General features: G+C 44.7%; 1 protein-coding gene across 1 annotated transcript in view; it reads right to left on the reverse strand.

The window, feature by feature from the left end:
• LOC119656077 (alpha-actinin, sarcomeric) overlaps window positions 1–26,233 on the reverse strand; it is a 186,309-nt gene that overhangs the window by 134,223 nt on the left and 25,853 nt on the right. The window lies entirely within an intron of this gene.

A 26,233-nucleotide genomic window follows, 5' to 3' on the forward strand; every position in this document is an offset into this window, starting at 1 on the left:
CGGTCACTCCGTTTTCTTCTCTTTTCAAAAAAAATCTGAACTGAGAAAAGGAGCAAATGATTACTGGAACATAATAAACAAAATAAAAGTCAGTTTGCACAGAAAACACATATCTCTTGTTCCGGATTTTTAGCAAATTCGTAGATTTGCAAATTTACGAGCACGTGAAACACATTCAGGACATTTTCATAAACATAAGCTTAGACCAATATTTTTGCCTTTAGAAAGTTTGTCCAATATTCCGCCAACTTGCCTCAGTATCAGTTAAGATACTAAACCCAGATAGATTGAGGCCTAGTATTTATATATATATATATTTGCCCAATATCTCTTAAATGCGTCTCCCCACACCTACACCCCATCGTTCCGGACTCGACGAAATGCGCTTTACCTCTCGCAAGATCCTCCCAAGAAGCCTACATTCTGCATCATTTGATCCAAGGGAGATCCAGTCGTCGGCCGATCTAGGAAAATGGGTTCCATGGCATGGCATAATCAGCAATGCGTTTGTCGCCCTTTCTCAAAGTATGACCTATTCACTGCCATTTCCCCTCCCTAATTACCACGGGTATCGGGTCCCTACCCAGATCAAGTTCTTCGTTAGCTATTGTCTTAGAAAACATCATTTTGTCGCTTCTATCTACGCTTTCTAAAAGAATCTAAATAAAATAAAATGCAATTGATTTTTTCCTGAAACGGGATAAATTCTTTTTCAGTACCTAACCTATGCTTTCGTGCTCTCCCCAGCGTACCGAAACCAATTTTGAGTTTGTCCTATGTGGCACTTCTCACACTGGATTCATGTTTTAATCTGCGGTCCTTAGGGGGATCCCAGCTTGTTTTTGAGTTGGCGAGTCCTAGTCGATGGCACTATGTTGATGTTTAGCCCTTTTATCATTTTTATCAGTTTTGACGGAGTCGCAGAAAATGTGACCCCTATTTTTCTTTTCTCTTCCAAGTTATTAACGAGGGATGTCATTGTCCTTATTTTTTGCCGTTTCGCCTTTTCCCACATGAATCTTTCAATAATCTACCGTTGAAAGCCGTTCTCCGGTGTCGATTATATACTCCTTTTTTTCACAACTCTTTCAGCACTGAGGGGCACGGTGAAAAATCGGTGGATCATGGCATGGAAAAGAACCATTTTATGTGAATGAGAGTGGTTTGATTTATCTGGCATCGTTCGCTGCGTATGTGAACGCTTCCTGTGGATGTCAAAAGAGATCCCTTTCTCCTCTCTAATGATCTTTAAATCATGAAATGGGAGTTTTCCATTTTCCTCTACCTCCACTAAAAATCTAAGGTTCCCATGTACCTTATTCGGGACCTCTAGCATTTCCTCCACTTTGCCTTCGTGGACAATAGCGAATGTGTCACCTACATGCCTTGTCCAGATCTTTGGAATGTAGATCATTCTCAATCTTGAATATGAATTCGTCACCCAAAAAGGATGAAAGGGAGTGCCCCATTGCCACCCCTCTGGTTCTTTTGTAGAACTTCCCTCTGAATATCAGGCAGCTGCCTGACAGACAGATCAGCTGACATCAATCATTCTTTCTGAAAGGTTTGAGAGACTGGTTGGGCATCACATTCGTGGAACACTAAGGTCGCAATTCTGAAAGGGGGCGCACAGCGTTAGAAGAGTAACTAAATCCAGTTTTTGCAATACCTTCTGATTCTCGGATCTCCATATATCTATTTGGTAGAAGATATGAAGTTATTTTAAAGCGTACAAGGACGAAAATCTGGGACGAACCAGAAAAATGCGTGTCAGGATATACTGACGCCTATTATACCGATGAGACTCAGGGGTTCAACAGGATTCAGGAGCAGGAGTTTACCTCTCGAATAAAAATAGAAGGTAGACTTTTCCCTTGAGACAATATGCAACTGTCTTTCAGGCTGAAGTGTAAGGACGGAAACTTGGGGGATTATCGAGCGAGACAACAGAGGGTTCAACTTTCCCCATGCCTAGAGTGGCACCATCGATTGGGGTGTCAGTAGTATTGGTTAATGTTGCTATCAAAAACTGGGAACAGGCTTCCCATAATGTCAGGTAATTGGACTGAGAATGCTGCTGAACACACCAAACTGTTCCGATCAAAACCAAACAAACATACTACAAATCTTATCCCGCCAAAAAGCAGGATTAAGGCAGGCCTAGACCGGATACCGGTTGTTGCGCCGTTGATGATGATGATGATGATGCTCCAACTGCAGCGGGTAGCATAACATCCACTGAGGGAAATCCTGTGATACATAAACTAATCCGGGATGTTTCGTTAGATGGGGGAATCGAGTAGAATGGACCACCCCAACCTCATATACACACACAAACCGTGTGCGGCGCCTCCTGATTAACATCCGTCATTGCAAGGGTCACGCATTCGCTGAGTAGCGATTTGACTAGTTTTAAATTGTATTGCTTCTTTCGTTCGTTGAAAGATGTGTTTTGCAGCAAAGCGGAGAATATGTACTGGGGTGATATCCACAAATTGCCCGAAAAATGGGGAAACTTTGTAACTAGCATTGGCCCGGTACTTACATTAGGTGTACCATAAAGATGTGGGGGGAAGCCGATAGACTTCTTCCGATCGTATGCGAAATGAGGCAGAAGTTTATTCTAACGATTGAGGAATATCTGGAATGGAAGTAGAAAAATCTCAGATCTCCTCATCTTTGACAATTTTTCACAGGTTTCCCGACCTACCGCAAGCAGCGGATCTGTCATGCCTCACCCAACTGTTACCTCTATTATCGCTTGAACAAATGTGACGGCGCACACGAGGCGACTACCCAAAAAATATCCCTCCTTCCTCCTTCCAGAACAAACCCAATCCCATCGACTAAACCGGGCACCTTGGTTCATTCAGGCACCCTTGTATTTCGCCAATGCATTACGCCACCCAAGGCACCCGCACCATCTAATCAAACCACCCCGCATTTCCAATAGTTCATGATAATATTCAATTCGATGATCAACTTTATGACATCTAACCTAGGATGTTAAGATCAATGAATTGAACATCAAGTCTATAGTTGGCTTGGCTCGCAAACACGGGTACGAATTGTTCCCAAGCTAACATAATTCAAAATAGTGCTCCCGTGTGAAACCAGATTGCACTACCGATATAAAGCCACTTTTACAAATTTCAACCTTTTCCGCACAGAGAGACACCGTCCTAAAAAAAACCCTTATACCTTGCTGAAGGCACCGCAATTCCAGTCTCCCAGTCTCCTCATAACACAACACATCATCTCTCAAGGTTACCATCGCTTCAATCGAAACCACTTTCGGCTTCGTGTAGGTTGTTTCCACCTACTAACGCTAACCATATAACTTGCTGCTTGTAAAATTTCAGCCGTTCATATATTGACTGCTTCTTCCTAACAAACAGCATCAATATAATTCCGGATCTAAATTCCTTGAATCATCAGTGTCAACATGCCGTCATCCTTCTTGTCCAACTCCCCGATTGAACCATTCGACCATCGTCTCTAACAGCCCCGGATTTCAGAAACGCCAGCTGGTGGTTCATAAACCAATCCCCAAAGGCTAGAATGTCGTACAATTGACCGGGCATAACCTTATCTCTCTCCTGGACGGTATACTGCACGACATCCACTATAAAAAACAAGCCCAAATGACGGAGATTACTTAAGATTAAATATTCTCTGCAGAGAGAGATATATGATCTGGATGCCTCAATCTGTGAAAGGATTTTGATCCTATACCCTACCCATCTTCATAACCGCCTTTCCGATGTCAAGGTAAACTCAAACATATAAAGAGAGCTCAAGTAAATATTTCCATGTTTCACCAAACTGCCAGCTGTAGTGATACCCTTTCATAAAACGTATCCCCTCCTGAGAAATTGAACTAACTATTTCGTGAAAACCCACAATTTCCACATGATCAAGTACCAAAATTTTGTAGCTGAGACCATTAGTTAGCTCTTTGCGATCCTCATGGTCCTACTCTCAATCAACCAGGCTGGACTCATCTAGCACTTTCCTCTCCCAAACAAACTTTCTAGTTGAATACCACCAACTTCATCAAGTCCAAGATCCGATCTAGATCAATCAATTTTCATCAGACGGAACAAAAGCAAGAATTCGACCGGGTTTGATAAAATCCTTTCCATAATCCTTAAAAAATACTTTGTATCCACTAATCCCTTTCTATGGAAATTATTAGACCATTTGCTTGCTGAAAAACCATTTCCCCTCAAAAGGAAAGTATGCTCAGATCACATCCATCCGAAAGAAAAACGAAAATCCTTACCTCCCAGATAGCCCATATCTATCTCTGTCTTTGCAACGTCACTAAAATTTTCAAACGGATTACCAAGTCAATGATAGATAAGGATTGCAATAAAAAAAGCTCGTATCCTGGATTTCCAGTTCGCCAACAAAATAGGTCATTCGGTTGAGAAGACTCTCCTTGTTCTGAAAACCGATGACTTGCTCGGAATTAATCGCAAGACCTTTACAATAGTCTGTCTTCTTGACAGAAGGAAATCTTTTGACTCCTTATAGCAATCCGGACTCGTTTATAAGCTAAGCACTTCCCTTCACTTCCATTCGTACCTTTGAAACCGAAACTTTAACTTTCTAAAAAGGCGACAATAAGAAGTAAAAATTCAGCAATAACTGACTGCTTACCTTCTTACCAATCGAGCTGGAATGCCACAAGGTTTAGTCCCCTCTGCGATCCTTATCTCATTTTCTACCACGGATATCCCGAAAGCCACTCCCACTTCAAACCCAATCAACATCCTTCAAAATTGCGGATGACCTTATCGTTTACACCATCATAAGGGATTATGTCCTGGTGGGTGGGATTTACCTGAATTTATATTTAGACCAGCTCCACCGATACCTCAGCAAATGGACAACCCCCCCCCCCCCCCCCCCCCTCTATAAAAGTGTCATAGGAAAAATGAAGATGACACTGAAAATGTTTTCTGACATCAGAAACCAGTCCTTTCGAATATATGCACTGCCTCTTACTGGCCAAGTCGGTTGCCTTGGGGGAATCCAAGGATATGTGTCATTGGCAGAGGCCAATATGACGCATCAATGATCAAGCCCTCCCGTGAATGACGTGATTTGTGTTTGTTGCAAAAACGAAGGTAACGCGGTTCTTACTTTAGGTTTGGCTTTCCGCGTACTATCAAACCTGGGACAAGATATTCCTCTGGGGGAAATCTCCCATAAACACTCAAGGGTCCACCTTCTGCTTCTGCAACTGGCCTGAAAAGTCCCTGAAACAGAACCACTAATGAACGTACAGCACCGTGGTGGGTCAAGAAATTCCATACCGGTGATGAGAACCTTGAAGACTTATGTTGACCATGACCAATTGAGAGCCTTAGTCCAAAGCAATTCATTCACAAACCTTCAGGATCTTGCTGACAACTTAGGCGTCACAATTGGACAATTAGAATCTGCGGATCTGCGAAATTGAGGACCTTCTTTTCAGAAACTTCACTGTAATACTCACTCAGGAACGACAGGATCTAGCACTTGCTTCCAACTTTCGTTTTCCAATTGAATACTGCAGACCCCCACCTTGCTTTTTCTCCCCAAAGAAGGCAAGATGAAGAAGACATTACGATGAAATATGAGGGACAGCCAAGCATAGTATTTCACTACTGTCTTCGTCGCCACAAGAGGGAAAATATCAATAGCCCCCGCTGAAAGTACGAGTCATTCACATAAAGGCAAGGAGAGATAGTTCTCAGGCCGGACATCACAACCTTTAGCCGACAAGGCTCGTATTCCAAAGGCGGAAGGGGCATCCCCTTATTAGACTTAGAGCCTTAAACACAACAAGAACAGTGGCCAGAGGAGGACGCTTTTCAGTGCCCGGGCACATCTCCAAAGACATCTGAAGGAGCTCCCTTTTTAAGGCCTATACGTCAACGCTCATTAATCTTCAGAACGTACAGATGAGAAACAACTGTAAAGCTTTTATCTTTCCTAGATAATCAATCTAATTTTCCTAATTCATTCAATTTATGTTAATAATGTAAAGAAATACCACAGATTGGAATCAGCCTCCTTCAAATCGACTGAAAAAGCCCCAACAGCAAACAACAATCACCTATAGAATGCCCCCCTTAAGGTTATATCTATTATTTCCTCTTTCGAAGGCGATCTAGATTTGCTCCTCCAAATCAGCCTGCCAGTGTTTGTAGTCGCACACCAAAGTGATAGGAGGAGAATAACAGTACAACCATAGCAAAGTATCTGACACAAGAAATATCTGAGATAAATATTTCAGTAATGGCACTGGTACTAATGCTGGCATTACTCTTGCTCTTGCACCACTCTTGCACTGAGATGTGATTGTGGCGAAAGGCGCGTACAGCGTGCTCAGCAGCAACTCGTATTGCTAAATGGGAAATCTATGGTTTATAGCAATTTATTGTTATTAATAATGGGTTTGATTTATGCTTTATTATTTCTGCGCCACAGACGTAAATTCAGTTGCAAGAAATGCGATCGTGGCTTCGTGGTGTGCGGCTTAATTGAATATAAAAATCTTAAATTTGTTTTTATTGAGTTGCGGTGAAAGAGACTTTTAACCATTTCAATTTGGGAGTTAATTTCTTCTGTACGGACAATGATCAGGCTATGGTTATTGGGCGTTGCTAGTTGATTGGTAGCGTGAAGATATCCAAGTTGTGATTGTAAACTCACGCGATGAATTCTTCCTTGTCGAGTTTAAGTGACCCCCTCCCCCTTAAAATCCTATTGTCTGATGTGGCCCTTAAAAACTGGGATCTGAAAACCATAATAGCGCTTCCACCAGGGAGTTTCTCAAACTACTACGGGCCCCGGTATTTCCAGTTGATATCAAGGAGGGGACAAAATGACTCTCAGATGAAGATACCTCGGAGAGGACCAATAGTAAAATATGTCAACAGCTCCTTTAAAATATGGGAGTGGGAGAAAAATAGTAGGATTAGATAATAGTCATCGGTGAAGCCACGGCTTCATTTTGCCTTGCGACGAGTTGCCAAGAAGGTCCATTTGCTCATACGCAGCAGTTTTCCTTTTCCTCTCATTTATCATTCCTCAGCACCTCCATTATCCCCTTTTCCATTTCTTTAAATCTACCAAAACCCGTTCAATAGTAATAAAAAAATCTTCGAATATTCCAAAATGATCATTAACCAATTTTTGCTTCTGTTTCTCCATAGATTGCAGGACTTTGTCACAGACCAGATCATGCTGGGTATTAGTGACTGCATTTTTAGCGTTTGTCACGGGCAATTGCACCGATTTACGGATGTAAATATTATTGGGTCGGGGAGTCAAGTTGGAAAAGGAAAGAAGGACGCTTTTGTTTGGAGAGTGATCGCCAGAAAGTCGAACTCAATTATTGCCTTGTTGAGAACATATGGTATCCAATCGCGCTTGTGAAAATTGTGTAGTTTAAAAAATAATACCTTTGTTTCCTATAAGAACTCCGCTGAAGCCGGTCCCAAGCCCGGTTGTGAAAGGAGGAGGGATGGATAGCTTCAGTCTGAATGGCTGTACGCCACCGCAGCGTCTCAGGGGGTAGGTGAGGAAAGTGCAGGAACTTTGCAGTCTTGCAAATTACTCACTAAGGAAGCTATCTCAACACCTGGTAGCTAGGGATAAAATGCACCACCAAAAATGAGAAGGAGAAATTTAAGGTCCGGTACGGATAATCGGCGGGAGTCGTCGGACTTGGTGACTGGGTCGGGCTCTCGTAATGAACAGCACGGCGTCGAAACCGCTAGTCGTGGGGCGGTTCGACGTCTAGGCGCCACGACGACCAGGAGCACAGCTCCGCCTGCTGCAGCTGTTTCGCCACAATCTGTGGCGACCACTTCAGCAGGTTCGCGTAGGAAGCGGATGAAATGGATTGAAGAAATGAACCTCTTCACCATCCGCTTCTACTACGAAATAACGACGGGGGCGGGTACAACATCTTATCGCCCCTTGTTGCATCAGAGATTCGTCGAGCGTTTCCCGCAATTCGCGCACGTGACTGTGCAGCGAGTCGCAGACCAGTACCGCTTTATTACTCGCAGCGACACAATCCCGGCCACCATCAGGGAACATGTTCGACTTGAGGTCATCGGGGAAACTGGTGACCGAGAGTCGATGGGGGCAGAGGCGGCGGCATCAACAACACCACGCCGCACTGTAGGCAACAGGTTCAGTACTCGCCGAACTCACTCTTCTCCACCGTCCAGCTGAGGTTTCCGATGAGGTTCGGGACGAATTCCAAAGAGCGTGTATAGAATTCTCGGATATGGATCCTTTGCATAGACCAGGTATTCCCAGGCTCTATGCATCTCCAGCAACTCCGGGAATTCTATCTCAAATCAATGATGAGATTGCATCTCGACTGTGTGCTGATATGTCGCTGCTGCAACTACAATCACTTGTGTATTGTGGTGCAGTTGCGGCTATCAGATTGCACGGTCAGAAGATTCGCTTTCGTGTTATTGGTTTGGGTGACAAAAGAGATCCACCATGGAAAATTCGTCTGGAACGTGGGCGGGACTCACTAAGGCAGGACATTGCTAGACTGATTCAGATCGGCACTGGCAATCCCAGCCAACGGGTGAGAAACAAAGTGCAGATGGTTTACCGGAACTATGCCATCCCCTGTGAGACACCCGTTGTTGAAATTCTGGACACACTAAAACAAAAACTTTCTGTCATATGCAATCGGTTACGACGGTATGGCGAAAGTTATTCCAGCCGTGTCCAGAATGCAACATACGCGAGGAACCAGCGGAGCTTTTTCAGATCTCTCAACGAATCCCAACAGAGCGCCCAGACAATACAGTTCTCGGTAACGGAAGCGAAAGAGTTTTGGGGTGGACTTTGGGGGTTACCTGCCCAGCATGGTGAGCATGCTGAGTGGATCACCGCCGAAGGCACCCGCCATGCCAATATACCTGGCATGAATTTTGCGGATGTTACCGAAGAGGAAGTTCGACGAGCCATAAACAGCTCGAAGAACTGGAGGGGCCCAGGTCTGGATCGGGTGCAGAATTTCTGGTATAAGAAATTTATCAGCGTACACAGTCGGTTGGCACGCAGTATAAATGAGGTCATGAGTCGGCCAGAGGAATTTCCACATTTCCTCACTCCGGGATTACCTACCTGATCCCTAAGAAGGACACGGTGCAGGATCCCGCAGACACAAGACCAATCACTTGCTTACCAACCCTCTACAAATTCATCACGTTCATTATTAGTGGAAGGATCAATGCGCACCTCGAGACCAACAACATTCTGTCCGAGGAGCAGAAGGGCTGCCGAGTTTGGTCAAGGGGTTGCAAAGAGCAACTCATTATCGACTCGGTAGTTGTAGGACAAGCAACTAGAGGCCAAAGAAACCTCTTCAGTTGCTATATCGATTATGCCAAGGCTTTCGACAGCGTTCCGCATACCTGGCTAATCGATATCCTACATCTGTATCGCATTGATCCGAAACTAATAAAGTTTTTGGCGACAGTCATGGAAGGGTGGCATACCACCTTATCAGTCCGTACATCTGAGGGTGCTAATACCTCAGAGCCCATCCGTATACGGAGGGGCATCTTCCAGGGGGATTCGTTGAGTCCCTCTGGTTTTGTACGGCACTGAACCCCCTTTCATGGCTACTGAATGATGCTAGAGGGCATGGTTTTGCAATAAAGTATGGCCTACGTGCTAAGTGCCAACTGACACACTTGATGTACTTAGATGACATCAAGCTGTATGCTGGTACTGACAACCATCTTAGAAGTCTGTTGCGAATAATAGACATGTTCAGCCGTGATATTCGGATGGAGTTTGGATTAGACAAGTGTCGAATCCAAGCCATCCGCAAAGGTCATCACGAGCCGCATGCCGGACATAGCATTGGTGACCTCCACATCGAAGCTATGACCGAGACAGACTTCTACAAGTACCTAGGAATTCTGCAAGGAACCCATGCTCGAGTTGGTGATCTGAAGGAAGCTCTGCTGTCCGAATTCCTGCGACGTGTAAAGCTGGTGCTGAAATCGCATCTCTCGGGGAAGAATAAAATGAGCGCGTTGAATGTATTCGCTATCCCTTCACTGGCTTATGCATTCGGAATATTGCCGTGGACGAAGACCGACTTGGAAAACGTCCAGCGGCGGATACGGACAACTATGTCCAAATTCCGAATGCATCACCCAAAGTCTGCCGTGGAGCGGATGAACCTGCCTCGTGACATCGGAGGTAGGGGCGTGGTTGACGTGGCGGCACAACATCATCGCCAAGTCGACTCGTTGCGCGCTTATTTTTACAGCAAAGAGCAGGCGAGTCCCTTGCATGCGGCTGTCTGTAAGGCAGACTGTGGACTGACTCCACTTAACTTGAAGGATCGATCTTTCAATCCTCTGTGTGGGGTGAAGTCGGACAAAGAGCGGATCGATGAATGGAAGTCGAAAGCAATGCACGGTAAACACGTGAATTGTCTTTGGCAGCCATTTGTCGATTTGCATCTGTCGACCAGATGGCTGTGTGCTGGGGAGCTCTTTGCTGAGACGGAGGGGTTCATGTGTGCCATTCAGGATGACGTGGTCGCCACCCGAGCTTATAAAAAGCTCATCATGAAAGAACGGGTGGAGAACGACCAGTGCAGAATGTGTGGTTCGGCGTTAGAGACGTTGAACCATCTCATTTCTGGCTGTACTGTTATGGCACCGGTGCAATACATCACCAGGCATAATGCTGTATGTAAGGTTATACATCAAAACCTTGCATATAAGCATGGGCTGATCACGGGAACATGTCCGGTTTACCGATATGAGCCGCAAGCAGTACTTGATAGTTCTGCTTACAGCATGTATTGGGACCGGCAAGTTCTGACTGATCGCCATACCGCACACAATAAGCCTGACGTAATGTTAGTTGACAAGACGGGTCGCTCCGCGTATATTATTGATGTTGCTATCCCCCATAATAGCAACATTGAACGGAAATACGTGGAGAAGAAGGTGAACTATGAGCCATTGGCTCGGGAAATCAAAGAAATTTGGCGTCTCGAGCGGGTGGTTGTAGTTCCCATAATATTGTCAGCTACAGGTATTGTACCTAAATCCCTCACGGCTTCCCTTGATGTCCTGGGACTTTCGCACAGTCTGGTTCAAACCATGCAGAAGTACACCATTCTGCATACGTGCTCGGGGAGTACTCGACGGATTCTCCCACTGACCTACCATCGGCCACCACCACCAGTGCCCCTTTAGTTTTTAAGTAGGTAGGATCGTCCGAGCCTAAATGCTTGGCACTTAGTGCTAGTATTAGGGTAAAATCCGGCATCGGAAATAATTGTTGCCGCAACAATCTAATGATCAGGGCCTTGAAGTGTGTTTGAGCGCTTCACTCAAGACCGTAACGACACTACAGGATCACAGTACCCTATGGGAGGCAATGTGGTCAGCATTACACCCGCCCGAGATTATTACCCCGATTTCAGTCTTGTGCTCTTACCACTCAGCTATCCGAACACATCCTCAAAGCCTCATTGACCTCTCTAGTGAGCTCGAAAGTGGCCATCAAGAACCCTGATAGGGACTTTATTTGAAGCGAAGGATTCTACTTGTGGATAATCTTTCCTTAATAATAATAATCGTTGGCGCAACAACCCATATTCGATCAGAGCCTTGAAGTGTGTTAGAGCACTTCATTCAAGACCGCAACGGTACACTGAAGTACACTGTAGAAGGCGATGTGGTCAGTAGTACGCTCGTCCAGATTATTATCCTCATTTGATTCAGGTAGTCATTAGCAGCTGAGTTGACTGGTGTCTGACATTCAGTCAGGATAACAAATTCCTCTGCCACCAATGAGACTTCAACCAAATGGTCGTGGTTCGACAGACCAGCGCTCTAACCGCTTGAGCCATCCGAACACACATCTTTCCTGATTTGGTCATAAAAGAGGCTGTGATTATTATCAGCCTTATTTAAATAGCCATAGTATTTTTCTTTCAGTCACGCAGAGGTAAGGCAGTAGCTGTTGAGTTGCCTCTGCCCTGGATGCTCTAGCCCTAAATTAGAACTGATTCTGCTTACCCGCATTTAAAGGTTGACGGATTTGACTTGCCATCTAGACTTGGGACTGTCTGTCTGTCTGTCCTTTTTTTCCGTTGGAAGGTGAAAAGCTTCAAAAGCTAACGCTGGCTCCTGCCAGACGGTTATGTGGGACTCTTACCCAATAAAACTACTTCTTTCTCTTTCCACTCTCCCCGCGGGACGCCCATATGGCATCAAGTCGCCATTCATGTAAAGTGGGGTGTACATTCTTTTTCACCAAAGGTCTCGGAGTTAGTTTTGACACTCCAAAGTCGGAGTTAGCTTTGACACTTGTTGGAAAGGTGAGGGGTGCGGGAGTCGAAATTGATCATTTCTTTAACGGAACCATTTCCAGAAACTACCCAACCGAAAAACCCCAAGGCTGCCACTATATGGTGCCTAGGCTCGGAAATACCCTTCATTTTTTCAGATTTTTCAGTTGGTATTTTCCGAGAATGGGTCTATGAGAAGAATGATCACTTTCGACTCCATATTTACTGGAGATAAAATTTGGATTACCCACTGTACGCTTGAAACCCCAGAACAATCTCAACACTTTTTTACCCTATACCAAAAAAATCCAAAACAATAATTTCACCCCAAGAAATCAAAACACTCGTCTTTTGGGACTATAAACGTATAGTTTTTATTGGATATCTGGGTCAGCGGAAGACCATCAACCCTAAGAAACTGAAAATGGCGATTCAGAATAAAGGAAGGGGTATGGCGACAATGGCAGACCTCACCCGGCCAACGCCATCAAACAATTTCGGAACTCGTTTGGATATGAAATTTTGAACCACTCGCATTCCCCTGACCTGGCATCTTCAGATTGGTATCAATTCATTTCCCTGAAAGTGTACATGGGCGAAAGAAGGTTTTCAACGGACGATGTAGGAGGAGGCGGAGACAAGGAATGGTGACTATGTTGAACAATTTTTTGCATATTTACAGATGTAACCATGCAATTCTTTTCCGAAAAATTTCCGAATAAATTTTTTTGAAGCCTGGACGTGCCGCGTATTAGCACCTTTGGTGTATAATATTTTAAGGAAAATATTCTGAAAAATTATCTCAGATGAAAAAAGCACTCTTTCACCAAAATAATGTAGCAAATTTAAGGCTGATCGTAACAATGACAAAATTGTACAGATTGAACTTTGATATTAAATCCATCAAGAGTTTGGGACGCAAAAATGTTCCCCTAATATCAGAGAATGATATGCGGATTGGATGGTTCGCCGCATTGTCTTAGATACGGCAGCTTGGCAGAGGACCCCTCGCACATTTCCGGAAATCCACAACGATGACATTCAGGTATGGTTGAAGCATTATGTCCCACTTAAAGGACAATAGCAACAACGTACAGACAGGCACGGAAAAAAGTGAAAAAGCAAAAATCATGACGAACCAACGGCAAACTAGCTCTAAGACGTCATATTCAAATGGTAGTCCCGGAGGAAGCAGTCGCAAAGGCAGGAGCGATTTTGGTGGATAAGAGTTTAAAACATGTCTAGCTCGGTCATTCTTCGTAGGCTTTCTAAGTGCCTCTAAGATTTTTACAAAATAAAACAAAGAAAAAACAGATGCTGCTCATACTGTCCTCAATCAACTGTGCAGATTCGCAGGAATTTAAGTTCAAGATTCAGTCTTTAGCTGTCACGACGATGAGGCAGAAAGTTATCACCATCAACGAAAGGTGGCCCAATTGCAAAACTCTAATCATCCCAGACGTTCCTATTTCAGCATGACTCCCATAAGCATTACAGGTTCGAAACATTTGCTTTTGCTTGACAATTTACTATTAACATGCTGATCCCAAGCCCAGGTAAAGGAAGAGGGTTTGAGGCAACGTACTCTGTACTATCCTCAGTAAAACAAAAATAAAATGCTAAGATCAGGGAAAGAGATAAATAGAGTATAGTTGGAGTTATTCTACTATGCTAAATCCTACCTGATCTCTCTTGGTGACAGGCCCCGCGACAGGTCGACCAAGAAAATGCATAGAATGTCGCTACAAACATGATGATCGGATTAAGTCACAGGCCTCGGAGAAATGCTAGGGCGTCCACCTCAGTCGACGCGGCAGAACGGGCCCCGGTCCTGTCGAGAAATGGGCAAGGGTTCTTCACGCATGGACGGCGTCAGGACGTAAGCAAGTTAGTCCGCACACAACGAACAAAACAAATACGTGTCTGCACGCTAAATGTTGGTACCCTAACTGGGAAGACCGAGGAACTCGCAAGAGCCTTTTGGAAAAGGCGCATTGATATCTGCGCTCTGCAAGAAACCCGATAGTCTGGTGCCAAAAGCTGCGACATTGAACGTGAACGCGGTAAAAATGGCTGCAAACTTCTCTATTTTGGTAACCCACACACTCAATATGGTGTTGGCATTGCCATCTCAGAGGGTTTCCGTGATGCCATTAAAGAAGTCGAACGATTTGATGATCGGCTGATGAAGCTCACCATTATATCAGCTGATCGCACTATTCACTTCTTCACCGCGTATGCACCACAGACAGGTCGACCTGATGCCGAGAAAGATGCCTTGCCTTAAGAAAGTTTACGGGTATCATACTTTCCTTCATTTGCGGAAAATGGTAAAGTGCAACATCCCTAGACAGAGCGGAAGAACTGCATGAAATAAATGGGGGCATAAGGCTTTACGTTTTTAAATTGTCTTCGCCTGAAGGAGCAACAGAAGTATAGGATGTAATAAACATGATTATGGACGTGACAAGAGCTGGTCGTAAGAAATTATCCCAAACTCGTAAATTAGTAACGGACTGGTCGAGAATTAACCTTCGCAGGGGACTATTTGGTACGGAACGGAGAATGACACAGATCGAGGGTACAGCATGACTCCAAACTTTTTTTGGGGTAGCAGTGTTGGACTCTTGTCTCGTACAAACTACTGGATAAAACACCCCTCCGTTGCCTCTGGGAACTAACATAGAACCGTTTGACACATTACCTCAGGCTGGGACTATTTAGTGTAGGAACACACACTCCGTGGTTCAAGAAGACCGCCTCTCCCATCCATTTCTGTCTCTTTCGCCTTAAAAATGTTTTGAATGAAACGTGCCACTCTGCTACACGTTTCCTCGCTCGGTAGCATGGCGTCAACTATGGTGTCTGGAGACAGTTGGCACCCTTCCATCTTCTACAGAAAAAGAAAATGTGGCAGGCGTCATTCACCACATCCTTGGAGTAAATGCAGACGAGCACCTTTGATGTCCCGACTGTGCGGATAAGGCTGAAAAAAAACCCCATCATCCTCAGCGTGCTCTTGATTGAACCATGGCTGCAGGTCTTTGATGAGATACGCGATACATCTTTGCGCGAATTCTCTCTTTGTAAGCGAGGATTCCCTTATTTCCGTTTCCTTTTCTGGCAAACATAGGCCTCCGCTCTGCAACATGGAGAGCAGGCGGAATAATTCTTGGTATCACCGTTACTGCTACAAACACAAACAATAATCTAGCTTAAACTCAAGCTATTGGACTTGATATAATTCGCACCCACCGCTGTTGGTGTTTTTGCGATTATATGAAGGAGCGTTTTCCACCTGTTGCTGCTTTCGATAACGCTGCTCCCAGGGCAGAGGTGAGGCAGCACCTGATGGGTTGCCTCTGCCCTGGACGAAAACGTTAGATTAGAACGGCGGTAGAGAGAAGCGATTAGTGGATGGTTAACACCAACGACCATAGTGGACACGTAAATTCAATCATTGATTTAGAAGAATGAAATTGTTGTCTGTCCGGAGCGTGTACTGCTTTTGCTGATCTGTTTGCTCGAAAGCTCTTTTAGGGCTGTGTTACAGACCGATCGATGCAGTGATAGTATTGCCCGAATTGCACTTTGACTTGCTTCCTCATTGATCGTATCCTCGTATTCTCAACGACTTTTATTTTATTGTTTGGCATGAGGGAGATCCTAGCTCCACATCCCCATGATGTTGGACCGGACCAATTGGTAGACAACTTACTCCTACGTTTTTGGTCCACGGACTAACGGTTTCCCAGTGCAGGGAAAACTCTAGACGGTACCTCACCTCTGCCCTGGGAGCAGGGTGTTTTTTGTTGTTTGGGAGTATTTTTTTTATATATATATATGATTATATAAAGGAACGTTTTCCATCTGTTGACACTTTCGGTCACACTGCTCCCAGGGTAAAGGTGAAGCAGCGTCTGAAGAGTTACCTCTTCCCTGAACGAAACCGTTAGCCCTTGACTTTTATCTGTTTAAGGACCTAAAAAATGCGCCAAATAAAGCGATTTGGCTCCAATGATGGAAACTGAGCCTACCCGAACAAGCTGGACACGTATTACAAGCTTGACAAATGCTAGTCATCTTAGAGGTTGTGGGAATAACATTAGGAATTACAGTATCGGACATGCTTCGGAAAGACTTCCAGATCGAGGAGAAGCGATTGTTAGCGTCTGGGTTTAACACCACCAACTAAAATTAAGAAGATTTTTGGCTGTCGAATTCTGAAAAGAAGTAGTGGCTCCTTCGTCAAAGGAAGGACCTGATGTAAGGGGGTGGTTCTGGTCAGCACCAAGCATCTACCAGCTTTGAAGGTTTTATTTCAATACCATCAAAGCATTTACTGTGAAGGGATTTACCATTGCTTACTTGAACACAGTGTAGCCCTAACCCAAAGCGTCGATTGGACATTATCCTTAACATTCATAAAACAATTTGACATTATGTCACTCAGGGCCGCCAGATCAACCTTCTCAAAGGCGCTCTTCACATCACAAATGTTAGAGTGTTCGGAACACGACCAAACATCCAAAAATTGGCTGAAATACATTAGAGTATCCTTCCACGTCTCAACCTTTCATATGATATGTCAGGACACCGTAACATGAGGATACAGGCTGCTCATCTAAACCGAGGCAAAATCATCTTTGTTATTAATAAGGCCTGGAGTCTCTACAGAGTTCCTGCTTCCGCTCATTTGTAAATCCTGGGTAAATGCGATCTTTCCAAAAAATGGGAGAAAAGGATGATCATAAAGATACCGAAGAAGAGCAGTCGTCTGGACTTCGATAATTTGAGGGGTATTTGAGTGCTGTCAAGAAGGAATGTAAATGAATGGAGCAAGGGCATTTCGGAGAAATTCATAGGTGCTATCAGGGGACGTATGCAGAGTGAAGCCCGCGACTTAACAGGAATCTAATCTGTGTTTGAAGGAAATTGCATTTCTCAACCAGGCCTCAAGGGGACGTTGAAAAATGCACTCGAGATGGGCTAAGTGCTCAGACTCAGTGGACGAAGCGACCAAAACATCATTCAAGTACACGAAACAGAACTCGAGGTTTCGCAGGACCGAGTGAATGAACCTTTGAAAGGTTTGCGCCGCATTGCACAACCCAAAAGTCATCCGGGTGAATTCGAAGAGTCCAAAGGGTGTGCATATTGCCGTCTTTGGTATGTCTTCTGGAGCTAAAGGAATTTGATGATATGCCTTGGCTAAATCCAAGGTCGAAAAGATGTGACAATTTGCGAGATGATGCGCAAAGTCGTGGATGAGCGGAATTGGATATCGGTCTGGAACAGTATGTGCATTGAGCCTTCTGTAATCCCCACAGGGGCGCCATTCGCCGTTTGACTTAGGGTACCATATGCAGTGGGGAAGGCCAACAGCTGTTTGAAGGTCTACAGATATCCTGTTGAACAAGTTGCTCAAATTCTTTCCGCGCAATAGCCAGCTTCTGGGGTGGTAGAAGACGCACTTTCGAGAAGATCGGGGAACCAGTGGTGTTAATGTGGTGCTGCACATTGTGCTTCACTGGTTTTGAGAGACTACACTCGATAGTAATCTGGCTGAACTTTTGGAGAAGTGCCCGAAAACGAGAGTCCGTAATGTCCTATAAAAGTACGGAAAGATTGTCACTTGGGTGAGATGCCATTTGGCCCGAAGAATTAAGGCTGGTCGTGGGATCTATAACAGACTTCTTTTGCAAGTCCACCAGTAACCCATAGTGACACAAGAAGTCTGTGCCTAGTATGGGGAAGCTGACATCCGCCAGGATGAATCGCTACGGGAACGTCCCACGCAAGACAAGACTCACGTCCACTTGCCTGTAACCGTTGGTGTTAATATGCGAGGAATTTACCGCCGCAAGTTTTAAAGGTTGCGGGAATAGCCGGTGGTGCCGGGATACGGGAAGAACTGAAACCTCCGCATCAGTATCAACCAGATAACTGCGCCTGCTGAGAGGGTCATAAATTGTTAGGCGACGTGACGCTGCGTTCTGGGCGGCCGTCGCCAGGACCCCCCGCGGAACTAGCTTTTTGTGGTCGGCGCGAATTTACATGGGAGCGTACACCTGGTAGCTTTTCCACCGAATCTACAATAGTATCAACAAATGCTTGAGTCCGGAGGTTGTCCTGACGACCTGCTACCCGATCGCCCTTTTCGAGCAGTAGACCGCAAGTGAGCTCGTGACCTGCTGTCCGAACGCTAAACGTCCAGCGTCGCCTTCATCTCTGCCATGCTGGCCACAAAAGCGGCCACCTTACGCTTCAGCTCACCTATTTCATCTGAAGGCTGCTGAACGGCCGCTATCGTGGGACGCGCGTGCACCTCATGCACCTTATCAGCCGCAGTAGCCAGCGCCTCCAAAGAACCGGAGACGCACGGGAAGATCGCCTGGGTGCTCTCGGGAAGTCGTCGCAGCTAGAGCGACTTCATCAAGTCGTCATCGATCTTGCTCCCACCCAATTGCCTCATTTCGCGAAGCAATTGGCTAGGAGTTCCATCGCCCAATGTTAAACCTGACAGCAAGTGATCCAGCTTAGCTGACTCACTTATCGACAGGCGCTTGATCAGCTCTGTTTTTAAGGTTTTGTGTAAACACAAAACCTTATTAAAATCGGTTTACTGTCTGTCTGTCCGCCTGTCTGTCTGTCTGTCCGTCACATGCATTTTTCTCGGAGCCGGTTATAGCGATTGGCACCAAATTTGGTAGAAAGGTGGGAACTGTGAACGCTCACGCATATAGTGAGTTACATCCGTTTACGTCGAATTTAAGGGGGGGGGGTCCCCATACATGCAAAAGGGGGTGTAAATTTTTTTTTCATCAAATATAGTCATGTGGGGTATCAAATTAAAGGTCTCGGTTAGTACTTTTCGAAGCCGGTCTTAGTTTTGACATTTGTTGAAAAGGTGGGGAGTGCGAGGGGTTGAAAGTGGTCATTTTTTTAACGAACCCATTCTCAGAAACTATAGGGACTACAAATAAGTTCTGTCGGTTTTCACAATAGATGGCGTAGCTTGTTTTTTATTCCATTGAACTACATTTCCAAACATTTATCGGAAAGCTACTGTCAATAGGCACAAACGTCAGTATAAATTATTTAATTGAAGTGTAAACAACAATACTTTTTTCATCAACGAAAATGGCCAATTTTGTACCAAATAATGTGTTTTTGCGAAGAGTTCTACTTCATTATTCCAATATGAAGAAAAAAGCAACCGAAAGTCATCGCATTTTGGTGGAAGTTTATGGTGACCATGCTCTATCTGAGCGAACGTGTCAGAGGTGGTTTGGACGGTTTAAAAGTGGCAATTTTGACTTGGAAGATGAAGAGCACGCCGGACGGCCAACGATTTTTGAAGATGAAGAATTAGAGGCATTGCTCGACCAAGATCCATCGCAAATGCAAGAAGAACTTGGAGAAACACTTGGAGTCACTCAGCAAGCCATTTTCCACCGTTTAAAAGCAATGGGAATGATCCGAAAGGTCGGAAATTGGGTTCCGTATGAACTAAAGCCAAGAGACGTCGAACGCCGTTTTTTCACGTGCGAACAACTGCTCCAACGACAAGAAAGGAAGGGTTTTCTGCATCGAATAGTTACTGGCGATGAAAAGTGGATCCATTACGATAATCCCAAGCGTCGGGCAACGTGGGGATACCCCGGCCATGCCTCATCATCGACGGCCAAAGCGAATATTCATGGTGAGAAGATCATGCTCTGTATATGGTGTGACCAGCTGGGTGTGGTATACTATGAGCTGCTAAAACGGAACGAAACGGTCACGGGCAACCTCTACCGACGTCAAATGATGTGTTTGAGCCGCGAACTCAAGAAAAAACGGCCGCAATACCAGCAAAGGCATGATAAAGTTATTTTGCAACATGGCAATGCTCGTCCACATGTCGCACAGCCCGTTAAAACATATCTAGAAACGTTGAAATGGGAAGTCCTACCCCACCCGCCGTACTCCCCAGACATTGCTCCTTCTGATTACTATTTGTTCCGGTCGCTGCAGCATGACCTGGCTGAACAGCACTTCCCCAATTACGACGGACTCAAAAAATGGCTCGATGAGTGGATAGCGGCCAAGCCGGCCAATTTTTGGCGCGATGGTATCTATGAATTGCCTGAAAGATGGAAGAAAGTTGTAGCTAGCGATGGGCAATACTTTGAACAATGAATGTATAACCAATTTTTCACAATAAAGCTTCAAATTTAACAAAAAAACCAACAGAACTTATTTGTAGGCCCTATACCAAACCCAAAAATCTGAAAAAAATCAGGGGGCTGCCACTATATGGTGCCTAGGCTCCGAAATACCCTCCATACCGATACCTGTTAAAATAAAGTTAATAATAGTATATTACTAGATTGTTTAGTAATTGGCAGGAAAACCCCCTTAAGTTCACTCTAGAATCACGAAATTTTGCAGCAATGTAGGCTACAGCATAGAGCATGATCCTGCCAAATTTGATGAAAATCATACTATTACTAACAAAGTTATACTAAGTCAAACTGTCACTTCTCCGCAAATTCAAGACTATGAATGTAAATATTACTTGAAAGTGGAAATTTTCACATAATATATGCATATTTTACGTGTTACATGCTAATGAGACAAATGCACACTCAAATCTCTTTATAAAGGAAATACACAAAACCTTTCATACCTGAAGCGCTGAGCTTCTGGTTTCCCGGCTTGTTAACAAATTGTAGGAGGCTGTTTTTACAATGTCTGTCACCAGGAGGATGGACTCCTCATCCAGACCCACACTGGTGTAGTTAAGCTTGATCGCGTTCGCTGTGATTCCGGACATTTGGAATTGCGCCTCCAGATGGACAAACCACAGCTCCAGGTTCCTTCGCCGGCGAGGGCGGTCACTTGAACGTCCGATGGCAATGCCACGTCTTTGTTGTCCAGAGACATGACAATAGCCTGAGCTGAAGGACCCTTCTCCTGACCCTAAACAATCTACAAAGCCTCCGATTGACGTTTGAGGACCCGAGCCCTAAAACCAGATCAAAGTCCGAGCTCCCTAATCCTCCATAACTATAGATCTCAAATTGCTTCCTTTCCTTATCATTCAGAATACCTACATTCCTACAGATCCCATAAATATATTATCAAATGCCCAAAAAGCTCCCACTAACGTAACGATGACGAAAAGCAAATGGAAGTGATTAAGTCTGTGATCATTTCTACATATGTACAGACTTTCTAAATTTACCACTTCCCAAAATATTTCTTCTTACGCTGACATTGTTTACATTTAGAAGAATTTCGCTCCCCAGATGCTGATGTAAGTTGTTTTCCACTTTCCCTGTCTTCTGTACAGCTTTTGGCTCCCAAGCCATCGATAGCCAATGGCCCTTCGGGATAGATTCCTAAAATTCTGGACGTACTGAAAGAAAGTTCTTCACATATGGTATGTGCACATGTGCTGCGTATGAAGCCCAGGTTAGTTCCTTGTAAAAGTTAGGCCAGAGATTTCCTGGTAAATCTGGGTTTGTCCCAAAATGAAGGGTTGACAATTAGATGATCTTTGAAACAAGAAAAACTGTGCATCCAGTATGGCATCTAGTGACATCAGTGATCTCCCAAAATGTTCTTCGCATCCATCGGGAGAACAAGATTATCTCAATTCGAACTGGAACAGGAGATCCAGACGCCCACGGTTGCATGCTTCTGTATTCGAACATTCTGAACCAACACACTCTCAAGTCCATGCCCACTGAATATATAATTCATTTCTTCTTTTTTTTCGGGTTTTCTCCGCAGATTTCTGAAATTTTTGATTTTTGATAAAATTTCGTAAGGGATCCGCCCGCGTCTGTTCAACTGTTGCATGCGGTAAGCATTTTAAATTTAGATTTATTGGTGATTTTTTCACAAATTTGTGCATACATTAAGGTACATTTGTACATGTGTACGCACACGGACGATTGAAGACGACGTGGACGTGTCGAAATATTTTCCTCGACGAGAACAGATAGAAGCGGCACAGCTGGTGAGTTTTATTTTAGATTTTTCTCCTCATCCTCTCTTAGCAGACAATCTTTTTAATGAAATCTTGCGTGGGTTCTATCTACGTAAGTAACTTAATGTTGATCTCAATTATCAGCCATGGTTTTTCAAATAAACAATTGTCAAAAGGAGTTAGGGACATGTCTAAGGAGGGGTAGACAACAATTCAGGGTGGACAGAAGGATTGGTCCAGATCTATCTGAAAGTATTATCTTTGTCTGATTTATCTAAAATTTGACATGAAGGCCCAATGGAGGTCACTTTGGTAACTTCCTTTTGGCATGCTAGCTTCAGCTTTTCAGCAGATTCAAATCGATATCATTCCTCATGCTTGTTTCCCGGCCATTGATTTCTGAGTGCTCCAATCGATCGCAGACGCTAATCTAAATGTTCTTAGTCAGATTCTATAAAAACAAAGTACGTGGCTAAAAATACCCCTTCCGAGTCGCTCACGTAATACGCCTGAGAATTTGAACCGAAAATACCAATAATGCGTGGAAATTGACTGACGGCTTCTATCTAAACATTCTGATTCTGCTGTTGGATAGCAAATAAGTTTTCCATTCTCTATGGTATTTTACAGCTTTGAATATTGCGAATTCAGATGCTTTCATAAATTTTTAAGTAGATAATCTGAATGAAACTTTGTAATTTATGGTTAAACCTGGCGTAGGAGTTATTAGATTGCAACGCCTTCCCCAAAAAGATACTTTTAACTAAGAAATTACGGTAGTCCGTGGTCCATCATTTTGTCAATAAGATCCTTACTGCAGGGACATCTAGGCATATTTTAAAGGGTAGATGCTATGAAGATAGAAGAGATAAAAGATAGTTAGTAAGTCACTTGGCAGCTTTAGAGGTTCAGGATATTCAGTCGATGAGCTGCGGGAAACTCGAAGAATCTTACGTACCAAATGTCTGACTCTACACTTACGGCAAAACCGGGAAATACTGCTCCAAAATACCATTAGGAAAAGATGGAGCTTTGTTAACTTTCTATAGATATGATAGTTCTGGCACTGGCACACTGTCAACAGTTGGCGGTTTTACCTGGTAACTCGATAAGCTCATTTGACACTCCGTCTTCATGTCATTGTAACTAAAGAAATGGTCAAGCCCGAATGATGTGATTTGAGAAACTTTCCTGGTTCGGCCGTTTCGCGAGCAATTTGTCCCCTTTATCAACCCTTGCTGGAACTGACTGCAATGAGTAGCCATACCATCTCTAGGACTAGCCACTTGTTGGTCTGCCCCTTGTGGATGATGCTTAGCATCATCTTCCCTATTTCAGTAGGTAGGCGATGTGACTTTAGGTCTCCTGGTGAGTTATTAGGTACGGGCATATTACAAATTTATGCTTTTCCCCCGAGCCTAGAAAGTATCCTCTTTTGGGCAAACTTCGAAGGTTTTTAGAAATCCTCAACTCGGACCAACTGTGAGTGTGGTTAGGAATCCCATCCAAGCCCAAAAAGCTTATTGTTGTCGCTCTCTCTTCATATTTCCACCAATTCTTCTGCGATTACTGGTGGTATCACGAACTTGTGTCGCTCTTTAGTTTGGGTAGGGACAGGTAGGTATCAGTGGCCGTTCCGAGAATCCCAATTAGCGTGCACCGTTTTGAAGCCACAAACTTCTAAGACCGTGACTACTGCTATGATAGCATGGAGACAGAGTCTAGTCAGATTGGATCTTCAGAGCTAGTCCGTAGCATTCACGAAGGAAAGCAGCTCTCCCACCCTGCAGCTAGAAATCTCTCTGAGGTCGCCAAAAAATGGTTTACCGAGTCTCCGTAGCCTGACTCTAGCTAGAGCTGGGCAATCACAGAGAAAGTGCATGAAGGTCTCCCTTCCTACTCCGCAGTTTCGGCAATGCGAATTGTAGGGTATGCCTATGGGCCAGTGCCCCGTGCAGACCACCGTAACCTTGAATGCATTTGTACGCGTCTGGCACAGGAGCTCTCTAATAAGCAGGCCAAATTCTCCTTGATTTGGCACAGCTCGTAAGCCTTCGCCATTTAAGGTTCGCGGCTGCTAGGTAGTTTGAGTAGACTTCGCGCCTGACAGCCGCCAGCGAAACACCGACCGTATTCACTGAAGATCTGTCAAGAGCAAAGCCTCGCCTGGCCAATCCCCTCTATGTTCCTATGACCGGGAACACAGAGGAGGGAGGCCTTAAGCATGCCGCCCAGACGGTTCAGCGCAACCGCAGTCTATCCAATGTTTTACCAACCCCCCCATGTGCACTCAAAGAATGATCATGCGTACGGGTGATCACCTCAGTCGTCAGCTCCTCCGAAATCTAAAGCTTCTAAGCCTGTTGTTCCTGCAGCTCATTTCCTGAAGCATGTTTGATCCGCTTGTATACTAATCCATCGCACATCTGCAGATCAGGGATACACTCGATCAGTTGCAAATACTCCGCAGACCGAAAATGTCGTGAATCGAAATCCACGTCTGCGTTGTTCCCCTTCTCCACAAAGCATCCACCTCCGCTGGTGAATACATTCGAGATAAAGAATCCGGAACCAGATATTATGATCCCTTCCTGTGTTTGGTTCATCAGCCAGTTGAGCGAAGCGTGGTCAGTTACCACTTCAATATATGCTCGGAATTTGCGGACTGCCTCCGCCGCTGCCAAACATTCCTGCTCAGTGAGTGTGATTCCGCTGCGGCTGAATAAGCTTCTTCGGCATATACGCTATAGGAGCTTCATCTTCCTCCGTCGCATCAGCATCGCTCTTATGCCATGTTGACTTCCGTCACAATATATGGCGAAAGGCTTGGAAAAGTCGGAGCTATGCAGGCCTGGAGCCGAAGAGAGACTCGTTTTCAGAGCGTCGAAGACCGAGATGGCTTCCTCAGACCAGCAAAACTGACACTTCTTATGAAGCATGTCTGTCAACGGTGGAGTCAGCGAAGCGTAATTTGGCACAAATCGCTGTTACCACCCACACATCCCAAGACACCGTCGTAGTTGTTTGACGGTTTTCGGCCAGGAAAAATCTTTGACGTGCATCTTATCGGGATCGATACAAATCGTCCTGTTCCCGATGATGTGGCCCAAGTATCGAACCTCCTTCATGACAAACTTGCCCTTCCGGATGTTCAACGTCAAGCCCGTGCGTCTCATACAGAGAGCCACTTCGCTTAAGAACAGCAAACGCTGGTCGAAGGTCTCTGTGATGAGTAACAAGTCATCTAGATATACAAAGACTTGATGACGTAAGTGGACAAGGATGACCTTATCCATCAGTCGTTGCATGGTTTAAGGTGCATTGCAGAGCCCAAACGGCATGGTCACGAACTGATAGAGTGGCCGCCCTGGAACGGTGAAGGCAGTCTTATCCTTGGACGTCTCATTCAGAGGAATTTGCCAGAAGGCATCCGTCAGATCGAGACTTGTAATGAATCTATCCATCGTGAGACGACTGAAAATCCCCCCGATGAGTGGTAAAGGATAAGCGTCCTTCACTGTTACACTGTTCATCTTACGTGCATCAAGATAAAGTTGCACTTTTCCAGGTTTTACCACAAGAAGACTGGCGAAGACCAGTCGTTTTGCGATTCTTCAATGACTCCCAAAGCCAGCATCCAATCAATCTTTTCATAAAGGAGCTTTTCGATACCGGGAGAACTGAGAAGTGCCTCTTTTTAATCGGTTTATTATTCCCGACATCGATGACGTGTGTCGTTAGACTTGTACGTCCTAAGCCTTCCGACTCGAAAGACGGAAAACTGCCATAACAGCCTCGAGACTTGCTCGCTGGTATGTCGCCAACTGGTGTTGATTGACGTTCTCGACATTTTCGATGGAACATAGGGAAGGTGCAAATAGGTCCTGTGT

This window comes from Hermetia illucens, chromosome 4 (genome assembly GCF_905115235.1).
Source record: "Hermetia illucens chromosome 4, iHerIll2.2.curated.20191125, whole genome shotgun sequence".
NCBI classification, from domain to species: Eukaryota; Metazoa; Arthropoda; class Insecta; order Diptera; family Stratiomyidae; genus Hermetia; species Hermetia illucens.